This window comes from Pogona vitticeps, chromosome 1 (genome assembly GCF_051106095.1).
Source record: "Pogona vitticeps strain Pit_001003342236 chromosome 1, PviZW2.1, whole genome shotgun sequence".
Lineage (NCBI taxonomy): Eukaryota > Metazoa > Chordata > Lepidosauria > Squamata > Agamidae > Pogona > Pogona vitticeps.
In genome coordinates, this window is record NC_135783.1 from 263,409,570 (window position 1) to 263,432,412 (window position 22,843).

At 40.8% G+C, this 22,843-nt stretch overlaps 1 long non-coding RNA gene across 1 annotated transcript; it reads right to left on the bottom strand.

Moving 5' to 3' along the window:
- Positions 1–704: 704 nt before the first annotated feature.
- Positions 705–11,313, bottom strand: LOC140702338 (uncharacterized). The gene is made up of 3 exons (XR_012081461.2): positions 5,093–11,313; positions 4,449–4,509; positions 705–2,965 (listed from the first exon to the last, which is right to left on the bottom strand). It is a non-coding gene; the product is annotated as an uncharacterized LOC140702338 (long non-coding RNA).
- Positions 11,314–22,843: the final 11,530 nt, after the last annotated feature.

Consider the following 22,843-nt stretch of genomic DNA (forward strand, 5'->3'; position numbering starts at 1 on the left):
TGATTCTGCTCTATCCTTCCCCTTTTCTGTCTTATTCTATTTGGGGAAGAGTGATTGGAGGAGACAGGCACACTTGAGGTGGGCAGGTCCTCACCGTTTCAGCTGCAGATTTTGCTGCCCTCTCTACACTGGTGTCCTGAGCCAAAGCCCCAGCCAGCCCACCCTAGTTACAGCTATGAAGGTCATGTCTTCTAGGAATCTTTTAAATGGCACCATACCTGGGATATTTGAGATTTTAAAAATGGTGAGCACCAACTGACGAACACTGAGAGCTTTGACACTTCCATCCTGAAACAAAAGGTTTAAATAAACCAGGCTGCCTTGTGAAAAGACAACAGCCAATGTAACTGCTGTAGCCATGACTCCAATCTTAACAGTACTCATCCATCAGAGTGGACCCCAGCAAGGCCATGCCCTGCCCCTGAGCATTTTAGAGATCAGCTGCAAGTGCATCAATGGGTGTGTTGCTGTGCATAGAAGATTTCCACTCTCATGGAGGTGAAGTCATTAGAAGCTCCTGCCTTTATTGGAAATGCCTCCAGTGCACTTATGGCAACATGTCCAGGAATGTGAGCACTGTTTGGTGGTTTAATCCTTGCTTCAAGACAGTCATAAATCATACAAACCTGCAATTGTTTTTCTCCTCCACACATGCGTACACATTCAGCCCCTTTGCCATTCACAGTGCAGGAACGACAATGGGGAGGGGGTGACATTTTTAAAATGGTTGTCCTTTCAGAACACCCCAAATCTGCTCTTCAGGTGTTATATATCTAGAAACACAAAAATATAAAGAGGGGAAGCACAAGTAGCCACATCCAATGTTGTGCAGGTTCAGTTGCCCTGTACAAGTGGAGGCTGATGCTCTAAAAAAAGGAGAAAAGCTGTATTGTGAAAATATGCCTCTGAAAAGGTGTCTTCTATTCAAAATTATAGGAAATATTCCAAAATATTTACTTACACTTACAAACTCCTATGTGCACATTGAATGCAAATCTATATCCAATCTTGTCTCGTGTGTGTGTGTGTGTGTGTGTGTGTGTGTGTGTGTGTGTGTGTGTGTTACATTTCCTTCCCCAACCACTTTTTTGGCAATACATTAAATGGCAGGTCCACACCAGGCCACTGCTGCTATTCCTGCACTAATAAGGAATGACGAGAAGGCAAAAGGGAGGCTATGTTTTGTAGCGAGGAAGGCAGGAAGGAAGCTGAGAACCATTCTTTCTCTTGGATTGCATTGACATGTTGGATTACGTTTCACAGCTTGAAAAATTCATGGCTCCTCTTAAATTTCTTACCTCCAATGCTGTAACATAAAAATGTGCTCATCGTTGGTGGAAAAGGGTATTTTGACAGACTAAGAAGTCTCATCAAAAATGGACAGCCACTACAAGATGATTCCATCCAGCGCAAGGGGCACACTCTTTTTTGTCATTGTCATCTCTATTAGCAAAAAGAGATGGAGCTAATTTTTTTTTTACCAAAAACCCTCAACCTTTGAAAACTATGCAAAGACATTTATAATCTTGCCCACCAGTAAGAAAGCATTCTATTCTGTTATAACAAAATAAGTGAAGATTGGGATCGCTAGAGTGACTGGCTGATGGTTCAAAAAGATTCGAATACCCCTCTGAAACAACTAGACCTATAGTAGTCTGGGCAATTGTCCAATTTCCATAGAAAAGCCTTCTCTCCCATTCAAGAAATTCCATCTTAAGCCGCAGAAAATACCTCGCCCTCTCATGGACGGGAAGAATGAATCAGTGGTTTCTCATCCTTGTGGGCAAGGAGGAGACAAGCAAAGATTTACATCCCTGTTCCATCCCTCACACAAGAGAACTCCACCAGCTTCACTTCAGCTTATTGCTAATTCACAGCACATTCCCCTCAAGGACCACCCTGTACCTTCCCTCATCATTTCCACAAAGCCTCCAAGAGGGACATAACCTGTGGTTTCTTTTTATCCCTAAGACACAAGCCTTCCCTTCTCCCCTTTATTATACATTGTGTCTTCTAACAAGAACTAATTGGACAGATAACATTTCAATACGACTTCTTCCTTTGGGTTGTAATGCTCTCCAAATTTAAAGCGTTCAACACTTCTTTCCTTTTCAACAGGAATCAAAGCAGACCAGATACTGACTAGTGATAAAAGAAATCTTGTTGGTTTGTTGAGAGCACATAAAGCAACTTTGTCCAAAAGCTGTATGTTGAGCAAAGTAAATTTATTTTTTTCCAACCCTGCTTGTTTTCTGAATATTTGGAAGGGTGTTTATCTAAGGAGATATAAAATATTTCAATAACAAAAGGCCAATGCTCAGGTTCTCTTTCTCTGTCCTTATTAGCTTTTCCTCCCCAGAAGTCTTTCCCCTCTCACCCTCAGTTCCTGCTGAACAACAGCATCTTTTCATCTAAATTGCAAAAGAATAACACGAAGGTCGCCTACAAAAGCTGCACAGAAAGAGAGGAGACCCTTTTCTGCTCAGGAATTAGAGTGAATCCCTCTTGGGAGCTAGCAAGGCTAGCTACATACAATGAAACGATCAGGGGGGCTGTTGCTTTTATTTTGGGAGGGACAGTAAGCTTTGCAAACCTCCTTTGCTTTCCCAATAAGCAGGAGGGGCAAAATGTCCGGTGCTCTCCCATTAATCATTTTGCTTCTAAATAAAATAATATCAAATGCATCAAAAAGATGTCCAGTAATGAGAGACTTGCAGCTGCTGTCAAAGAAAGCCTTCTCCTGCCTCAATTCTGGGATAGCATCCCAATCCAAAATACTGTACTTTAAACCAGTTTTATCAATTGCAATAACAATCAGTACAATGCCGAAGTTGCTTCTTTAATCTTTTTTTTTTCAAAAACAAATTTCCTTTTTTGAAATGTTGAGCATGGCCTTCCCAAATGGGTCGGTCTTCTAAGACAGCGTCAAAACTCCTTTTCCTTGCTTCCCATGTGAGCCTGAATCCTGATAGTTATGAAGCATAAAAAAGAGAGAGTGAGAGAGTTCAAAGTAAAATATAAATTACCATCCCCTTCAAACACAAGTAGAAGTCTTATTAAGTCTCCAGTGCTTGAATCACGTCCCATGTCTGTTCTTTAGACCTTTCTTCCTTTGTGAGGCATAAATGGACACATCTTATTGATTTTCTTTCAACCTGGATCACCTCGATCGCTGTGAATATGGCAGACAAATCCAACTCATTCTCCCACAGGGAATGATGAAGAATGCAGACGAGAAGCTGGGGAAAGACTTTGCACAGTGGGGTACCAGGAGTCATTACGCAAAAACCTGAATCTAACTGCTTGTAATTCTAAGTCCTTTTTCTTTTCATCTCTTTCAGGTTTTTTTTCTAAAAAAAAGTTTTAACATGGAGTTCTTTCTTAAATTTTTTTATGAATTCCATTTTGGTGACAGGATCAACTGCTGTGAAATGTTTCTGTTTAAAGTAACGAGCATCAATTTAGGCTGGGGGGTGCGCTACCTTCCCCCCCCCCCAAAATACCTGAAAAGCCACCCTAACCAAAAAGGTAAGCAAATCCTTCTTAACCACAAAATGTCAGGAGCTCAGCCAATGATTGTTTGAAGCTTAATATTACAAAGGGAGTTTTTCCCTTTTCTTAGCCCCCTAACTTAGACACATAGAAAGATATATAAAGATAGATATGTGGCATAGACTTGCCTTTTTTTTCCTCCTAAGGATAATTGTGAGGAATATAAAGAAGTAGCATGGTGTGTGTGTGTGTGTGCGCGCGCAGGCACATGCCTTTTGCTGAAGCCCATGAAAGAGGGATTTATTACATCAATTGAGTTATGCGGTTTCTTTAAATAAGGTGTTTGATTATAGAGAAGACTTTTAAAAGGTGGCAAGAATATGGAACACTCTGCTTTGCTCCCCAAAGAAACAGAAAAGACACAATTGAAATGTGGTGGGACATCTCGAAATGAATTAGGCAGGCTGTATTTGAGCATATTCCATTGGCAATCAATTCTGAAAATGGATATATTAAGGGTGCGCTGCTCTGCAGCAGTGAATTGAAAACATGATATGCAAAAGCTAATTTTGAATCTCTCTCTCTTTCTTTCTTTCTCTCTCTCTTTCTCTTTCTCTCTCTCTCTCTCTCTCTCACACACACACACCCACACACACACACACACACACACACACACACACACCACCGTTAAGTGAATTACCAAAAGAGATGGATTTCACAGATTTTGTGGTGTGTTAAAGGATTTGAACTACATCTATCAGCAGAATTCTCAGGCAAAACAAGGTCCGCCTAATCAAAAAACGTGGCTTTCTTCTATGCCACCATCGGCTAGGCTAGGCATCTCCACATTGGCGATGAAATGAGTGCCTCCTGACAGGTTTCAGTTTGGAGGCAAGGCTTTTAGCTTGTCAGAGCACCGCTGATTCCACATAAAATTAACACGCCTCAACACTAACCTCAAAGGAAGGGCAAAACAAAAGTCTTCTTTCACTTTGCATTTTTCTTTTTCTGTCTTTCCTGTTAAAAAGAGGTTTAGAGAAAACACAGCAGGAATTTGATTGTATCAAATATATTAGTGGTGCATGGGAGTACATCTCTGATAAGGCATGACCAGTCAAAACAACCTCCTGGAAGCCATTTCTGAAAGGAGAAGGCAGTGCGAACAAAAGTCTGTAACTTTGGAGCAGGTTCTTGAATCAGGAGGACCATGTCATTAGTTGTAGACACAATGGCCTTACTTTATGCCTTACTTTATGCCACCATCGGCTAGGATAGGCATCTCCACATTGGCAATGCAATGAGTGCCTCCTGACAGGTTTGGAGAAGATAGGAGGAGTATATTAAAAAATCTAATTTCTGATTTGAAAAACCATTCCTGCACCCCTATACCCAATTAACACATTTTGCTACCAATTTTAGTCACTCATAACAAGTCTAATTGTCATTTTTCAAATGGCTACCACTTGCTTCCTCAAAAGGAAATTATTCCTCCTACAAGCTTTTAAAAATTTGATGTTCATCCATCTTGTCATTTAGAAGATATAGGCTCTTACAGATGCTTATTTCACACAGGAAAATTTTTCATAAAGTCTAGCTGTACCTGCTCACAGAAGTAGGCTGCAGCCATTGTCCAAACTTCTTGCCAGTACTTCAGGAAACTGATGTGCCTCACCACAGTGAATAGAGCTTACTTCTGGGACTTCAGCTTTACCCCAGGTATGTCGTTGAACAAATAAACACACACAGAGGAGCCTGGGGTTGAGGACAAGGAACAACCAAGAAAGGAGGAGACAAAGAGAGAGAATGGGGAGAGAGAAGTGTCATAGAGAGAAAAAGAGTCAGATATAGAGAAGGTGACCCACAGAGAGAATGAGTATTGAGCATTCATTTGCTCATACTTTTACCAGTATATCATTGATTGAATGAGAACAGTGAAGGAGAGTTCGGCTTTGGGGTCTTTTTTTCCTTAAAGGGCTAGGTAGAAAATAACCTCTTCTGAAAAGCCAGCTGGACAGCTGATTGGACAGAAGTGGGGAGGGCATGCTTCACAAGGGGTGTAATATCCAGCTACTCCTCTAGAAAATGGTGATGGGAGCCAAAGAATGAGAGGAGAGAAAAAGGACAAGTGGTCAAACTATCTCTGATATTGCCAATTTTGTTAGAAAAGCAAAGAGTACAATTGTTCTATACACGAAGGCTTTCACGGCCAGGATTTAAAGGTTGTTGTGGGTTTTTCAGGCTCTTTGGCCGTGTTCTGAAGGTTGTTCTTCCTAACATTTCACCAGTCTCTGTGCCCGGCATCTTCAGAGGACAGCACTCTGTGTTCTGGTCAATTGTTGTTGTTGTTGTTTAGTCGTTAAGTCATGTCCAACTCTTTGTGACCCCAAAAGATTACAATAGTAAGTAGTATAATATTTGCGGTGTAGTGGATAGAGTGATGTACTAGGAATCTGGAGAACAGGGTTCGAGTCTTCACCTGGCCATGGAAACTCACTGGGAGTGTGGAACTGGTAAAACCATTCTTTAACTATGTCACTTACATTGAAAACGCTATTAGGGTCACTATACATTGGTTCCAACTTGACAGCATAGAACACACACAACACATAATAGTAAATTGCAGTTTTCTCTTCTAATCAGAACTAATCAATTAGTGTTCTTTTGTTAAAACACAAACAATAACTTTGAAGGTCATGTTGAATGGCATGTGATAAAGAGTCTTTGGCAATCATGGTTTCAGTTCATTATCTTATTTTACCATCCTCTTCTGTGATCAGCTAGAGAACCATGCAGCTCAACATCTAGGCTGACACAGATAAGTCCCAAGGGTACTAAAATGCAAATTGTCTTGGAACTACAATCCATCTGTAAAGCTAGACCTGCTTGTCTTTTTTTAAAATAGGAAGTTTTAGTATCAAACAATCTGATGCCCACTCTTTCATCTCATTCTCTTCTGACCAGCTGCCATTCCAATTTTGGAGCCCTCATTCTTTATCAGCATGGCCTAATCCATCACTGTTGACCTTTTACCTCTAAACTACTGCCTTATTGCTTAATGGCACATGTTTTTTTTCCAGGAAGATAATTGCTTTTAACACCTTCTCATCTATGTCCAGATCCATCTGGGTCAAGAGGAGGGGAAACATCCCATGAGTATCACTATCACTTTAAAAAGATGTTCCTCAAATCTGTTTCTTCAAACTTTGCTCCCCCGCATGATTTGCGGGTTCCAAATGACTAAGTTCTGGTCATGAAGTAGCAGTAATGGTTTAATTAGGGATGAGCATTTAGATTTGGAAATATTCAGAATTCACTGAATAATACCATGTTTGGATAGTTCCAAATATATCTCAATCTGAATTTTAGAGTTCTGAATACTTACAATAATAAATCATAATCTTTGGAGTCCATTTACTCTTATAAATTAGAAAGTAAAATACTGTGTTTCTGCTTGCTAGAAGAAGAAGTGAAAGTGAAACCTATTTCTCAGGCAACCTGGAGTGATTTATGGAGAAATGAAACTTAACATCCCTCTGGCACCAAGGGTAATTGGGATAGTTAGTACCTCCTGAGTAGGGTTATCATGGATTTCCCAAGGGAGGGAGGATGGGGTGAGAGTAAAAACTTGTAAACGATGTCTGTCTGCACCAATTAAATCTAGAAGCAGGTACAGACACCAGGAGGTATTTTTTCACATTGGTTCTTTCCAACTGAAAGGTGAGCACAGCTCAAAAGTTTTCTGGCACAGTGGTTAAACTGCTGTGCTCATGGCCCCAGGGTCAATCCCAGGTAGCCAGCTCAAGGTTGACTCAGCCTTCTATCCTTTCGAGGTCGGTAAAATGGGTACCCAGCTCATTGGGGGGGGCAATGTGTAGCCTGTTAATTAACTTGTAAACCGCCCAGAGAGTATTGAAGCACTATGGGGCAGTATATAAGCAGCATGCTTTTTTACTTATAAATCTCTCAGCTTTTGCTGTTAGGATATGCTTTGGTGCAAGCCTACCCTGCAGTAGTTTTCTCTGTGTTTTTTTTTCCTGAATCCTCAACTTACATTTACATTCTCTACATCTCATTGTATATTGTTGACTTAATATAGTTAAAAATAAAATTTAGAATTAATAGATTCAAAGATTAATATGTTACGAATCAACCAGGAAATATTATATTAGGTTCAAGCCCTTTTGGTATATAACAAACATGGGAATAAAATGTTACAAACAGACAGATATATTAAATTAATAGATTTCTTTCTGTGTCTGTACATGTGGGATATTTATTTATTTATTTATTTATTTATTTATTTATTTATTTATTTATTTATTTATTTATTTATTTCCCACCAATCTGGTATATTGTACCACTCTTTTACTGGAAGGGCTTGTGTTCTGCTATAGCAGAATCAGATACTAATCTTTGAGTAGAGTCTGCAGGCAGTATGAAACATGGGTGTAGTAGAAGAAGTAGCTGCTTGGGGAAAGCTGCCTGCACCCACTGTAGCAGCTTCTGCAGAAAGGGAGAGAGGGGGGGAAAACAGTCTAATATGAACCTCCAAAACAAAAGAGTACCAGGAAGCAATACAGTGTGTGTATGTGTGGAGATGGCAGAGAAGCCTCTGGTTCAAAGTGGGACAGACAGAAGTGAACCTCAGACATGTTCCAACGATGTCTTTGTGAAATCTAGCAGATTCTAGCCTAGAATTCTAGCCAGGGCAAGAGCTAGGAGGTACTTTTCTCCCAAAGGACCAACATGCCAGAAAAATACATTGATGGCATCAGTACTCATGTTTGAATGTATCCACTTTTGGTCCTTTTTGAGAAGAAAAGTAATCAATCAATCAATCAATCAACCAATCCCTGAAATATTAACACGCACCAGGGGAATCAGTTGGGTATATTGCAACCTACATATGATACCTTTTGAGAGGTTTTGGCTGGGAGGGACCTTCCTGAACTGCGGTGGATGTCAGTCAAGTCAGTAACAGCCAATAGTTTTCTCTCTACCTCAGAATCTCTACCCTGCCTTTTTTCCAGTCAGGGTTCTCCAGTGTTAGTTATGAAGTCTGTTAGAAGAGGACAAGTTAGTATGAAGTGTTCTGTCAGCTAGTGGTTCTTAACCTTTGTTACTCGGATGTTTTTGAACTGCAACTCCCAGAAACCCCAGCCAGCACAGTTGGTGGTGAAGGTTTCTGGGAGTTGCAGTCCAAAACTCCTGAGTAACCCAAGGTTAAGAACCAGTGAGTTATGCAACCAGGTAGCTAGTAATGGAGCTAATTAACCAGTTAAGCTCAATGATGTAACAAGTTTGTTTTTATCAATGAAGAACTGCAAGTAAATGGAAACATTTTATTCTTTCTTGTTGCCAGAGTCTCTGAGTGAATGTATTGAAACAGTAAGTGGCAACTGAAACTAACAAATAAGAGATGGTCTACTGAGGGAGACTTGAAGCTAGTCTATTCTGTAGGTTCCTGCCAGAACCATTTTTCCACTGTGTTATCAGAAGTTTATTTATTTTAATCAAGCCACACTAATTTCCCATATACTCTGTCCCAAAAAGTATCATGGTAGCAAACTCTACACTGAACTACATTAAAACATCACCAGTCATATGGGGAAGTCATTACCTTAATATAGGTTTAGGCATGTAGGCCCACCTTGGACTCTGAAACAGGTTTGGGCCCTGGAGACTTGAAGGACCGCCTCCTTCCATATGAGCCTACCCGGCAGTTAAGATCTAGCCAGGGGGCCCTTTTGAAAGAGCCGTCCCTCAAGGAGGTAAGAGGGATGGCTTGTAGACAAAGGGCCTTCTCGGCAGCTGCCCCCAGACTACGGAACTCCCTCCCAACTGAAATTCGTCTGGCACTGACGTTGATGACATTTCGGCTCCAGGTCAAAACCTTCCTGTTCCAGAAGGCTTTTAATTGAAATAACATAAACTGTGGGTCCTGATGATGGCAATTTTAATTGTATTTTAATTGTATTTTAATCATTTTATTTTTATTGTATTGAATTTTAATTATTGTAAGCCGCCCAGAGACCTCTGGGTAGAGTGGGCGGCATATAAATTAAATAAATAATAATAATAATAATAATAGATCAGGAGAGAGTCATGCACTGCGATTCAGAATCCAGCTTTCTATACACATTTATTCTGAGTGGATGTAATTGTTTGGGTTCAGACTTAGTTATACTTGGCTGTTCTGCTTGTAGGCAGGTGAACCCAATGTAGCTTAGGCAAGTAATTTCCTCAGGCAAAGGAACTTTGTGTAACAGGACATGTAACGTGCCTAGAGAGCACGCTCTTCAGTGCCAATGGAGAAAGGGCAAGCTAGAGCAAAGTCTAAAAAGACAGCAAATCAATATCAGTCCCTATTGGGCAGCAGTTCCAAACAGGGAGTTTCCAAAGCCAAGGCTGATAATACAAAATCAGCAGCTGGCAGAAGCAAACAACAAAGAAAAGTTCAAGGCACAAGCAAATTCAGTCAGGGTCCCCCTGATGACAACACACCCTAAATGACCTCTCCCAGCAGCTTTACATAGATGTTGAAAAGCACTGGACAGATGGACGGCTACTGTGGAACCCCACAGGTGAGGGTCCCCAGAAATGATTACATATATTCAAGTTGAACTTACTGAGCATGGCCATTGAGAAAGGATTGGAACCAGCCGAAAGCCAGCCCTCTGACCCCCAATGTCGATAGCCAGTCCAGGAGAATACTGTCGTCAACAGTAACGAAAGCCGCTAAGAGAACAGGTTCATTCCTCTCCTATTGATCTCTCTTAGCATGGCCAGTGCTGTCTCAGTACCATGCCATGGCCTGAACCTTGACTGGAACAAATCAAGGCAGTCCATTTCTTCCAGAAATGCCTGGAACTGATTTGCCATTCCATCAGACTGTACAGAAAAGGAATATTGCCAACCAGACTATAATTACTCAGCTCATTGGTCACTGTATTTGATGTTTTTAAAATTAAAGACTCCCCACCCCACTGTGGGATGTGGGGGAAGTCTTTAGTTTTGGAAAACCACAGCTTCTGGCAAAATTAGTCCTCTTGGGACCTTTGAGGAATAGGAATTTAAACAAATCTCTAATTAATGAAAAAGAGCTATGGCTAATGACATTGTCAGCCTTACATGGCATTCATTCTATGAACAGGATTTCTGACGATGTAAAGAACTTTTTCAGTGAAGGTGAAGAACAAGTAAACTCTGTGCTGCATGATATCTTGTTTTTGAGACTTTGGAGACTCAACATCATTTGTTAAAACATGGAGACTGTACTCTAGGAATATGATTGTTTTTTAAACCAGTGGTTCCCAATCTTGGGTAACCCAGGTGTTCTTGGACTGCAATTCCCAGCAGCCTTCACCACAAGCTGTGTTGGCTGGGGTTTCTGGAAACTGCAGTTCAAGAATACCTGGGTTACCCAAGGTTGGGAACCACTGCTTTAAACAAGGTACATAGCCCACACATGCTTTATTTTGATTTTGAAAAAGATGAGGTGTTTTGAGTTGTTTTGTTTTACATCAACCTACTTTTTATACGTACGTTGTATGAAATACATGTATAGTGTGCAGGCTTCAAAAGAACTAAATAAGAAACAGGGATCATATAAATTTATTTATTTATTTATTTATTTTATTTATTTATTTATATAAATCATTACTAGATGTGCTACACAACCAACCACCACTGTCTCTTATGTTAAATGTTTTGCCATATAGTCTCTGCATTCTAACTCATATGTCTGAAGAAGTGGACAATGTTCCAATGTTCCATGAAAGCGTAGATTAAAACATAGCACTTAGTCTTTAAAGTGCCACAACATGGGGACACGGGGGGGAGCTTTTGTTTTGTTTTGTATTTTGTGTTGAAAAATTTCATTGTATGGATCTGACCTGGATCAAATGTGTCTTGTCTAAAATATGGCTTAAGGAAGACAAAATCTGGACATGTGCCTGTAATAACTACTCTGAGATCTATGCACTTCACAATAGTTTGTCCTCTTTAAGGATACCTGCTGGCTATTTTATTTATTCATTTCTTTTGTGCAATGAAAAGGGCACAGAGACACTGAAACAGTGGCACCCCTTTCTAGGTTGGCTATTGCCCTATACCATCAATGAACTGTTACATTTTCTGTTTTCCTATTTCATCATGGGCACCCTAGTTCTTCTTTATTTTTTTGTTTGTTTTGTTTTGTTTTGTTTCATTTCGTTTTTAACCAGCATAGCTCCAGGAAATGTAGGATCCAATCCACCACTTTCTAGGCCTGTGTCTGTTGAATACATGATACCGTTTTTCCTGTGAGAATTCCAGATTGTCAATATGTTCAGATAAGGATCAAGGTAACACAAGAAAGCTCTTCAGCTCTTGATTGTCACTCTGCCAAAGGACCCTTTGCTACTGGATACTTCAATTTCGCCCAAACGGTGACTGATAAAGTCCAGATCAGCTTCATTTTTCCCCCCAGTTAATAATATTGTTTAACCACTTTTTTTAAACTAGCCTTTTGGCAGCACCAGTACATAAGCTCTCTTGGCCACAAACCCCTCTGTCTGAAAATGAATTATTAGCAGGCATGTCTATACAGGAGGTGTGTGGCTTTTTAGGAAAGAGAAGTATAAATGCTTGACAAAATCTGTTTTGAGTAGGATTATTATTTTTATTGTGTAAGGAACCTATAGCTCTAAATCCACTTAACTTTCATATTATTTTCATACTGCAAGCCTAAATAGAAATCTCTAGACAAAAACAACGAATAAAATGTGCAAAGTTTTCAACTGTAAAATATGTTCTCATCTAAACAATAGCCAGAAACTAAGGGGTGGTGGTGGAATTAAACTTATAATAAATGATAAAACTGCTTTCTCTGGATTCCAAAAGATGGAACTGTATAAATTATTTGTGTGAAAATAGTGGTAGAACCAAATATACGGCTTATAACCCTACTAAAAAATTCTAAAAATTAAACAAAAGAAGCCATTTTTAAAGGTGATAGGGCTCAGAGGGATTTATTAATGCACATCTTTCAGGGATATTCTTCCTGGTACAATACAAGTACTCTGTTAGCATGGACTTCCAAATTATATTTAATTGGACAATTATTCAAAGTTAAAAAAACCCTACACAGTAAACTAAGAGGGTCCTTAATAAACACCTTGTCTCTTCAAGAAAAACAGAGAAGTCATTTGCTGACCCAAGAGGCACAATTTTGTCTTTGGTAAATTTATTTTAAAGTAATTGCCGACTTCGGGAGTAACAATTTTTAAAGAAAAACTTGGCTCTGCCTGGCAGAATAATAAATTGTCTTCTGCCCTGTATGAAGGTCTAATCACATTAGAAAGATGTACATTTAGTTGGCTGAGGCAAACAGGGAATGTATTTCACCTGGTCCACAAGCCCAATAAAACTCATTAAGTGACATATCGCTTTCTGCTCTCTCTACATCACAGTGGAATTAGGGAGGGAAGGCAAATGGTAATTTACAGGCTAGTTCTACATCTTTGTCTCCCTACCTGCCTAAAAGAGAGAAGCGAATCCCTTCCCATTTTAGTTTAAGGTTATTTGCAATGTTCCGAAAGAATCTTCAGTCATTAACCTCACCAGCAGCCAACGCAGAGAGACTTTAACTAGGCCCCCTGGCTCCCATGTTTAAAGTCTAGGAAAACCATGGATGATCTGCTAAAGGAAATGAACTCCATACCTCGGTTTCTGATATGTGAACTGAAGATACAAATGACCCTCCTGCCATGTTCTTTTTCGGGATCATCAGCGACTAAAAGATCTCAAATCCATTACATTCAGTAAACAGGCAAAAGGAGCAGGCTCCACCCTCCTCATCCATACAATGGCCAGTGGTTGGCAAAACTGTATTCAGTTCCAAAGGGTTTTAATATTAATGAATAATGCAGAATTATTATGGGCTGCCTGAAACTTACCTCCAGTGAAAAAGGCTATTATTTGTCACCCATTGACCCTCCTGAAGTAATGTTGAGTAGTGGTAGCAAATGGTGAACTGAATAAGGTAATCTAGCACCAAACCCATTCACTTCATGGACATCAGCCCCCTAGACCAGTGGTCCCCAACCTTTTCTGAACCATGGACCGATTGGGGGGCGGGGGGCAGGCACCCGTGTGTCCATGTGTGGGTGGGCAGGACACCCGTGCATTCATATGGGTGTGGGCAAGGCACATGTGTGTGGGGGGGCGTGTGTGCGGGGGGCATATGTGCAGGGGGGAGAGATCTGTCTCTGCGGCCCTGTCCTGCCAAAGTCACAGTCCAGTACCAGGTTGTGGACCAGGGGTTGGGGACCCCAGACCTAGACAACGGCTAAAATTGAAGAAAATTTTCTGAACTCTGAAGCTCTCAATATTAAACCAGAAGAGGCAAGTCTAAACCTATGGAGACCAAAAAAAACACACTTTCCCAAATGGATGAATGCTGAAAAGTGTCTCCCTCCAGGACAAGATTTCTGTGACTGTGGAAAAATTCAATCAATGCAGCGCTTATGTGCATGCAATTTATGCCCCACCACATGTATAAAAGAAAATCACATGGCCAAGATATTGCTATTGAAGTAGCCCACCTCTGGTCAAAAATCATCTACAGTCAACCCTCGATTTACGAACTTAATCTGTTCCGGAAGTCAGTTCGTAAATCGGAAAGTTCGTAAATCAAGCCAGCATTCCCCATAGGAATGCTGGATACCAATTAATCCATTCCGGCCAAAGTCCTCCCATGGAAAAGCTCATTTGAAAAAGCAAGCCGGGCGGCCGAGGAGAAATCGGCTCCCTCCTTTCACCCGATGCTGAGTCCCCTTCGCGCCGGCTGAGCTCAGCTGGCGCGAAGGGGACTCAGCATCAGGTGAAAAGAGGGAGCTGTTTTCTCCCTGGCCGCCCAGTTTGCTTCCAAAGCCAAAAAGGCAGGGAGAAAGGGCGGGAAGTTCGAACTTCCGGCCCTTTCTCCCTGCCTTTTTGGCTTCTGAGGTTTCAAAGGGCTTCCCCCTCGACTTATGAATGGCCCTAGTTGTGAACATTTTGTGTTACGAACCCGATCTCATCGCAAGTAGTAGATCCTACTTGCGAACGCAGATCGAGTTACGAACCCAAAAGGCAGGGAGGAAGGGCAGGAAATTCAAACTTCCGGCCCTTTCTCCCTGCCTTTTTGGCTTCGGAGGTTTCAAAGGGCTTCCCCCTCGACTTATGAATGGCCCTAGTTGTGAACATTTTGTGTTACGAACCCGATCTCATCGCAAGTAGTAGATCCTACTTGCGAACGCAGATCGAGTTACGAACCCAAAAGGCAGGGAGGAAGGGCAGGAAATTCAAACTTCCCGCCCTTTCTCCCTGCCTTTTTGGCTTCGGAGGTTTCAAAGGGCTTCCTCCGACATTGGAAGAAGCCTTTTGAAAGCTCCAAAGGCAGGGAGGAAGGGCAGGAAATTCAAATTTCCCGCCCTTTCTCCCTGCCTTTTGGGTTCGTAACTCGATCTGCGTTTGCAAGTGGGGTCTACTACTTGTGATGAGATCGGGTTCGTAACCCGAAACGTTCACAAAAGTTCATGAGTCGAGGGCCCACTGTATTTAACATTTTAATTTGTTTTTAATTTAACCTATATTTCATTTGCATCCATAATTTAAAATTGTGCAATGCTCAGATATGAATAAAGTATTCAGAGAGTTTTGGGGGCTTGTGCATTTGTGTGGTTTTGAGCTACAGCTCCCAGAATTCCCTGGCCAATTTACTGACAGATGTTTTAGTCAAAAAAAGCACAGGTATGCATGAGGCATTAGATAGGATGAAGAGTCAGGGACAGTAAGCTTATTTGTTGGTTCTATATTCCATCTTCTCTTCAATGAGATTCAGGTAGTTTAAGAGTAGACCTTTGGTCTAAATGGGCGGGATAGAAATCCAATAAATAAATAAAATAAATGTATCTCTTTCCCTCCATGTTGAACCTGGATCTGCCAACCAAATGGTGATTTGGAACCTAAAGGATGCAAGATTGCGAACAATACCGATCATCACCATTTAAAAGGTGCTCTGTCATGAACAAAGCAGGGGTGCCAGTGTCTTTAGGAGGGACACACCCTCATTTACAAGCCATCAAGGAATACACCAGTCCCCCTTGGTTTTTCCATGTGTTGCACAGGAAGAAAGGGGAGGCAAGAAGCCAGGAAATGCAGAAATGCAAGCATTAAGTGAGTAGGCAGAGTAAAAGCAGCTGGGGCAGCAGCCTTTGTGGGTTGGCCACATTTATAAGGTTGGGTTGCCAGGCCATTATTGATGAGTATCTCCCCCTTCATTTATATAACTAGACGTCGTTGAAAGGATATATACAATGTGCCCTATAGATTTTATCTGCCATTTTACTACCCTTTGTGATTGTGTCATTTTTATGTTGTACTTGTTCTGGTTTTATTGCATTCCTCCTTTTATTAGACCCATCCTGGGAGCACTTAGGATTGATCAAGTGATTGGTGCAAAACATTTGGAAATCCCACAATCAGGAGGGGGAGAGCAGCAGGCATAGCCAGCACCAGCACTTCAGTTTCTGCCTGGCACGACCTGCAGTACTAGGGCATTAGCTGTCTGTCCATCTGCCTGCTTTTTCATCCGTCTGCCTGTTCCTTGCTTGTGCCCTCCCTCCTCTCCCTCTTCTCCCCCTACACAATTAAACAGAATTAGATTTGAAAGCAAACTATGTCACAAAACACCACTGGCCCTAATACCCACACTGGGAATAGTGGTTGTGCAATTAATCCATTTAGAGATTAAGTCCATTGTGGTTTTCCAAATAAAGTTGCAACCCATTGTTTTAGCTCATAACATCCATTTTGCCGACATCTTGCACCGGAAGAAAAGGGAGGGAATTTACCTTAAAACTCATTTAAAGAGCCTTAATTGTGACAGGACAGTTAAAGGACTGGGTCCACTTTAAGGACCTTAACTATGTGATCCAACTGAATGTAACACCAAGACGTTTCATATAACCAAATTTAAGTAGTATCACACATAAGGATTAATGTGTTAAGAGATTTTCACCACATTCATTTTTCAAAATCTTAAATTCTGTATGCTGCCATACAACTCTGAATGCATCTGATCTTGGGAACTGTGACGTGGCGGGCCACTCCAATGTCACTGCCACTCAGGCTTCTCAGGATGCCCACTACGCCACTACACACTCTGGCTGCCACTAACCTATCCTTTAAATCACAAGGACTAGGGTTTCTCTTAAACAAAAATGGTTTATTGATTACAAGGAATAAAATAAGTAAATCACAGGAAGTTAATCTCGATGGTAAATCACTGTTTCTTATTTAATCATAACATAGACTATCCCTCACTGACACTCAGGCACGCAGGCCTCTTTCTCTCTCACACCAGATCTCTCCAGATCTCACTCTCTAACTCTATCAATCTCTCAAACTCATCTCTCAAACACCATACACACCCCTTTATATCCCAGCTCCTCCCCCTTTAGCACCACCTTCCGTCCCCTCATTGGCTGCTGTTCCACTGCCCAGCTGTGACAGACAGGTGAGGGCAGGGCTGAACGTTACAGGAACTAAATAGGATGAGACCCAGTGAGTGTTTGGATGGGAGCCTGCGAGGAAATGCCAGGAATCCCCAGGTGAGAGTAGGAAAGAATCCTTCTTGAAAGTCTGGAGAGCCAACCAGTGTCAAGAAGGATAGGATGGATGGACCAAGCAGCCAACTCAGCATAAGGCAGCTGTGTTATGTTCTTAGTTAATTTAGGTAATCTTTTACAACACTTTCCTCACCATTCATGAAGAAACTGCCAGCTGTGTTAAATTCTCATTTTGTTAAAAAAATGAAGCAAATGAAGATCTCTCCCATCCCTACTCTGATTTTTTTTCATTAATGAGCTGACTTCCTAGCTTTTTTTCTTCATTGGGTGGTTCCTCATACATCTGAAAAATACTATAAAGGACAATAAACGGCAAGTCTCTTAGTTTCACATTCCTTTTCTAGTTTCTTCCCAATGTAAAACTGGGAGTGTAACTTTCTGAAGAGTAAGCACAGATCATCAAGGGATAATAATCCACTCTGACTTTTAACAAAGTCCACAAATTTCACATGATTCCGACCTAAAAGCAAACCCTGGCAGTTTCAGAAACCATTTACCAGGGAAGTTCCACCTTCTCCTCCTCTCCAAGGATGTCCTACATTGGGCAGCTCTAGGGTATCTCATGGTTTAGTTTATAGCAAACATTCATCACGATAAAAATCTCCATCCTCATTACAAGTGGAAATTTGGACTCTCCTTCTGTAGGGTATGATAACTCTTGAACAGGATGAGATATATATTTAGATGTTTTCATTATGAACACTGACAAATCTTTAAGAGTAAAGTGCACCTAAGAGTAATGAAGAGTTGAAAAGCTCATCGGCACCACAGTGATAATCTTTCTTTTTTCCTCCTATTTTATTGCTATGGGACATGTGGTCCCCAAATTTCTTCCTGTGTTGAGACAATCTGAAGACCAGCCTACACAATTATACATTCACATAGGTTGTAATAAATCAACAACAGCCGAACTCTGACAAGGTGATGCCTTTTGACAGATAAAAACGATACACGTCTGTGCTTAACACTTCAAAAACAAACACAAGCTTTTATCAGATTTTTTTTCTTTTAATCAAAAAATTGCCTCCTTCAACACAAGCTCACCTAATTTCACAAAGGACTCTAGCTGCACAATGTCCTTTGCTTTGTTTAAACCTGATCGGCATGCAAAACTATGTTGCCAACAACAAAGGATATGACTGTCATAGAGTCAAAGTCAAGGATGGCCACTCACTAAATGGAGAGTAGGCACACAGGTAACAGGAATGTGTTGAGGTAACAACCAGTGAGACACAATGGTAGGGAACTCCAAGTAGGGTAACTAGAAATAACTGAAGAAGGCTACAGTGGAAAATCCAAAATCTACATCCTACTAGTTAAAAGAAAGGAAGACCCAGCAGTACTTTCTACTGTGTAAACCCCACTGAAATGAGCGTGAACTGTGCCAGACCCCTGCCACAGATGTTTTGACAGCAGAAACAGTCCAGCTGTGATGTTTTGCTAGGGAAGGAGAACATTTGATTTTTCAGATACTTTGGACTTCAACTCTTAGAAGCTCCATCCAGCTTGGCCAATGGCAAGAGATTGTGGGAGTTTAAAATGTCTGGGTAGTTAAAGATATCCCACACCTTCCTTAGGCAATGAATTTTGGAAGTCATTAAAGAAAACGGAATGGAAAGTAGTAACACATCTGACCCATAACTCATAATTGGCCAGGAAGTCCATGATTTTTAAATCTGATGCCAGGGACTTTTTCTCACCTCATTATACAGCTACCTCTTATACAAAATTCCTAAACTTTGCTGTTTAAGAATATCTCATACTACAATCTTGTAAAACAAAGGATTAAGTCCAACCCCCCCCCCCCTTGTTTGGCACAAATTTCAAAGAAAAGAAAGAACACAGTGGTTGTTGGGGGCACTGTCCTTTGAAGATGCCGGCCACAGAGACTGGAGAAACGTTAGGAAGAACAACCTTCAGAACACAGCCAAAGAGCCTGAAAAACCCACAACAACCATTAGATCCTGGCCGTGAAAGCCTTCGCGAATATAAAGAACACAATGTTTGAGAGTTGTAATGACACCATGATCCTGAACATGTGGCATGAGCAGATACCAATGTACTATTGGAATGCAACCTAAGTCTTTAGAAGGTCCATTCTGTGTTTATATCCTTCCCAATGGAAAGAAGTGTCTCAAAGTATTGGGTGATTTTAGAAAGATAGTCTGAGAATTTAATAAGGTAGATAAAGTTCCCCTTGACAATTTGTCCAGTCATGTCCAACTCTAGGGGGTGGTGCTCATCTCCGTTTCCAATCCATAGAGCTAGCATTTGTCCAAAGACAATCTTCCGTGGTCACATGGCCAGCGTGACTAGACACAGAACGCTGTTACCTTCCCACCATGGTAGTACTGTACCTATTTATCTACTTGCATTTTGCATGCTTTCGAACTGCTAGGTTGGCAGGAGCTGGGACAAGCAACTGGGGCTCACTCTGTCATGTGTATTCGATCTTACGACTGCAGGTCTTCTGACCTTGCAGCACAGAGGCTTTTGTGGTTTAATATGCAGCGCCACCACGTCCCTAGTGGTGTACCTTATAGTACCTAGTACCTTATAGATCTATCTATCTATAAGGTAGATAGGTCTCGTTTAAGTTTAATTCAAATCGAAGACAATTCTTCAAATGGGCCTTAGAGTTGCATCCTTGCTGGATTCTCTTCCACTATGATGAAAAGCAGAATCTAGGTGTTATACTGCCTCTCTGCAGAGGCTAATTTCTTTCTCTTATGGTTCCTACTACATCCCTTCCATACTAATGTTACTGCCTCCCCCTTCTCCTTCATTGGTCTTGCAACTTGCTGTGCATTGCTGTGATGCCTGACACTCACAATTGAGCACATAAAGGGAATGAGTTGGAATCCATGCCCACCACAACCTCCGTACTTTGTGTGAGTCATTTGATACCCTTCCTTTATGACAATGCAGACATGAGGATGCATGTGATCATCCGTGATTATACAGTGCTCGCCTTACATTATATCATCATACTATCATAGCATAAGGGAATTTAGCAAGTAAATCGGATGTATCAAGAGGCCATACCATTGCGTTGGTGTCTCCACATGTGTGCTCCAGGTTTGTTGCTTTTACTGGCAACACACTCAATGAGAAGGAGAAAGAATATGAATACATGTGTACTGAAGATGTACTCAGATTAAGCATGAAATAGCAAGACTTCACTGTGGTGTGATGAAGCCAAGTCTGTGATACCAAGGTGAGTGAAACAGCCCTATGGAACAGAAGTGCAAATGGGATAGCAATGTCCACAAGAAATGTGTATGAAGGACATCATCTTGGCCTGGGACAGAATATCAATACACTTGATGAAATCATATTTGTGTAAAGTTCCTCACAATGGAAGGGATTACTTGGGACCCATGGGGGTCAGGGAATGAGGGGAGGAAATGTTTAATTTAAAAAAATTACCAAGTTTGTCCTGCATCTTCTTGCTGGTTTAAAAGTTGAATAATCTTAGAAATACCAACCGTTGGCTGAACAGCCAGATGCCTGAGTTAATGAACTACAGTTCTTCACAATATATGAATTGGGACATGCATACATTGTTTATTCCCCTCCTCATCCCCAAACACTTCACAAAGATAAGGAATAATAGCCCCCACACTTTCTCCTATGTTAAAGTCAAGTTTGTCCTATTATTTCCACATAGAAATGTGCTACCCAGAGACCTCTATTGGTGCTGGATCAAATAGGATTTGCTATGTTTTTCCCCCTCCCTCTTTCTTCTTTTCCCCTCATACACTTTAAATGCTGCTCTCAGAGCCTATTAAAAATATAACACTACACAAGCAGTTTGCAGATGGCTCTGTCTTAACTAAATGAATTCCCACTCTTTAGACAAACTTTCTCCTTTTTCTCATCTATAATGTTGAAGAGGTCATTAATTAGAGACAATCTAGACAGAAATTAGGCTGTATTATGATAAATGCCACTCACCTTTACTTGACCAATTTATAGAATCAGTCATTGAGACTTCAAAGCATGTCCTTTCTCACATTTTACCTCACCTCATGCAAGTGGAGAGCTCTGAAGATAATAGCTGCTATATGGCGTGCTTATTATTTCACTGTGTCTTGTTCACCTGAAATCTTTACTCTTTGAAAGATTATTAAGGCTAATGTCTGTCGGTGAGTGTGTTGAGCATACAAATTGCCCTGAATAAATATCAGCTGATAAGTAAATATGTCTCTGATGACTATACTTCTGATGCTGCAGCATTGGGGGAAATGCTTGAAAGTCCCTATGACTTTCATGAAAATCTGGTTGTAGCTAGGTTTAGAATTTCAGCTTTTAAATGTATTTCTTTCTTATTTGTGTGTGTGGAAGGGAGGAGAACCTGATGTTACCATAATCTAGAGAATCTGGGGTGATATTTTTAAAATCCGACTAGAAAAATCAATAAAAAACATTGTGCATCTTGTTCACGTGAGAGTTGTTAAAATAATTAAAAGAGTATACATGCCAATTAGAACCAAGATAGACTTGAGCAGTCTAAAATTCAGATACTAGTCTAAAATTCAGATAAAATCCACTCTAGCACTCAGGTAGAGTGGACAGAGCATCAGATTTAAACCAGGATATCTGCCAAATCACGACTCCGCCTTGAAGCCTTGAGTAATTCACTCTGTCTCAATTTAGTCTATCTTACAAAAAATATTGTGAACATAACATGGGTTAAATATATCTGCTTTGCCTGGGTATCACCAGTGGAAAGGTAAGGCACAATATGTACTTGATTGATATACTGAGGTCAGGAGGTCCATACGGGCCTTTTTTGCTTGTGATTAAGCATAATCACTATTATATAAATCTGAAACAAGAAGGAAATTTCCTAGTTCCCAATAAAAATGAAACGTTGAAAGTAGAGTTAAAGTAGTTTCATTTCAGTTTAGAAATTACAGTTTTAAACCTTTTGGTTTCACACCAAGAGTACTTCTCCTTGATTCAGTTTATCCTGAGATTAAAACTCTTCACAAAACTGGAGAATTTAGAAGGTGTCTTGTATGGATCCATACAGAATTAAGTTCATGCTGAAATGCCGAGATGTTTGTTTGACTGGCTAGTTAGGTTGGCACTTAACCCCACATTTCACCAGAGCTTGGAAAAGTTACTTTTCTGGATTATAGTGTCTTTCAGAAGACATAGGGATTCCAAGTGTGGTAGCCAAAAATGCAACTTGCCTAACATGGCACTACACATCCATGACTAACATGGCTGTTCTCGGCATAGTTTCCCCCCCTCTTCTTCTGATGGCTCCTGGCTTCTTGTGGTTTGACTCATTTCCTATGTCTCAAATTCATGCATCAAAAGTTTCTCAAGCCTCTGTAGTGATGTGTTACCTGGAAACTGAACTGCAAGGTGACTGCTTCATCTTGTGCTGGACTAGGAGCATTCCATCCACTCTCTCGCCCATTCTCTCATTCTCTCCATTCCAGCACTTTCTCTTCTTTAGCATTCCCATCAGTTTCTTGACCTAAAATTCTGTTTGTACTGTACATCCTTAGGTACAGTACAAACAGGGCCAGCACTATATAAGAGCCAGCACTGTATAGATGTGTTATTAGTCACCTTTGTGACACTTTCAAATATCTTGGCAAAGAATTAACATTTTCAGAATATTTTCTGGCACAATTGTCAAGCTCGGCACAGCAGTCACTTTGAGCTTGTTATCGTTAGCA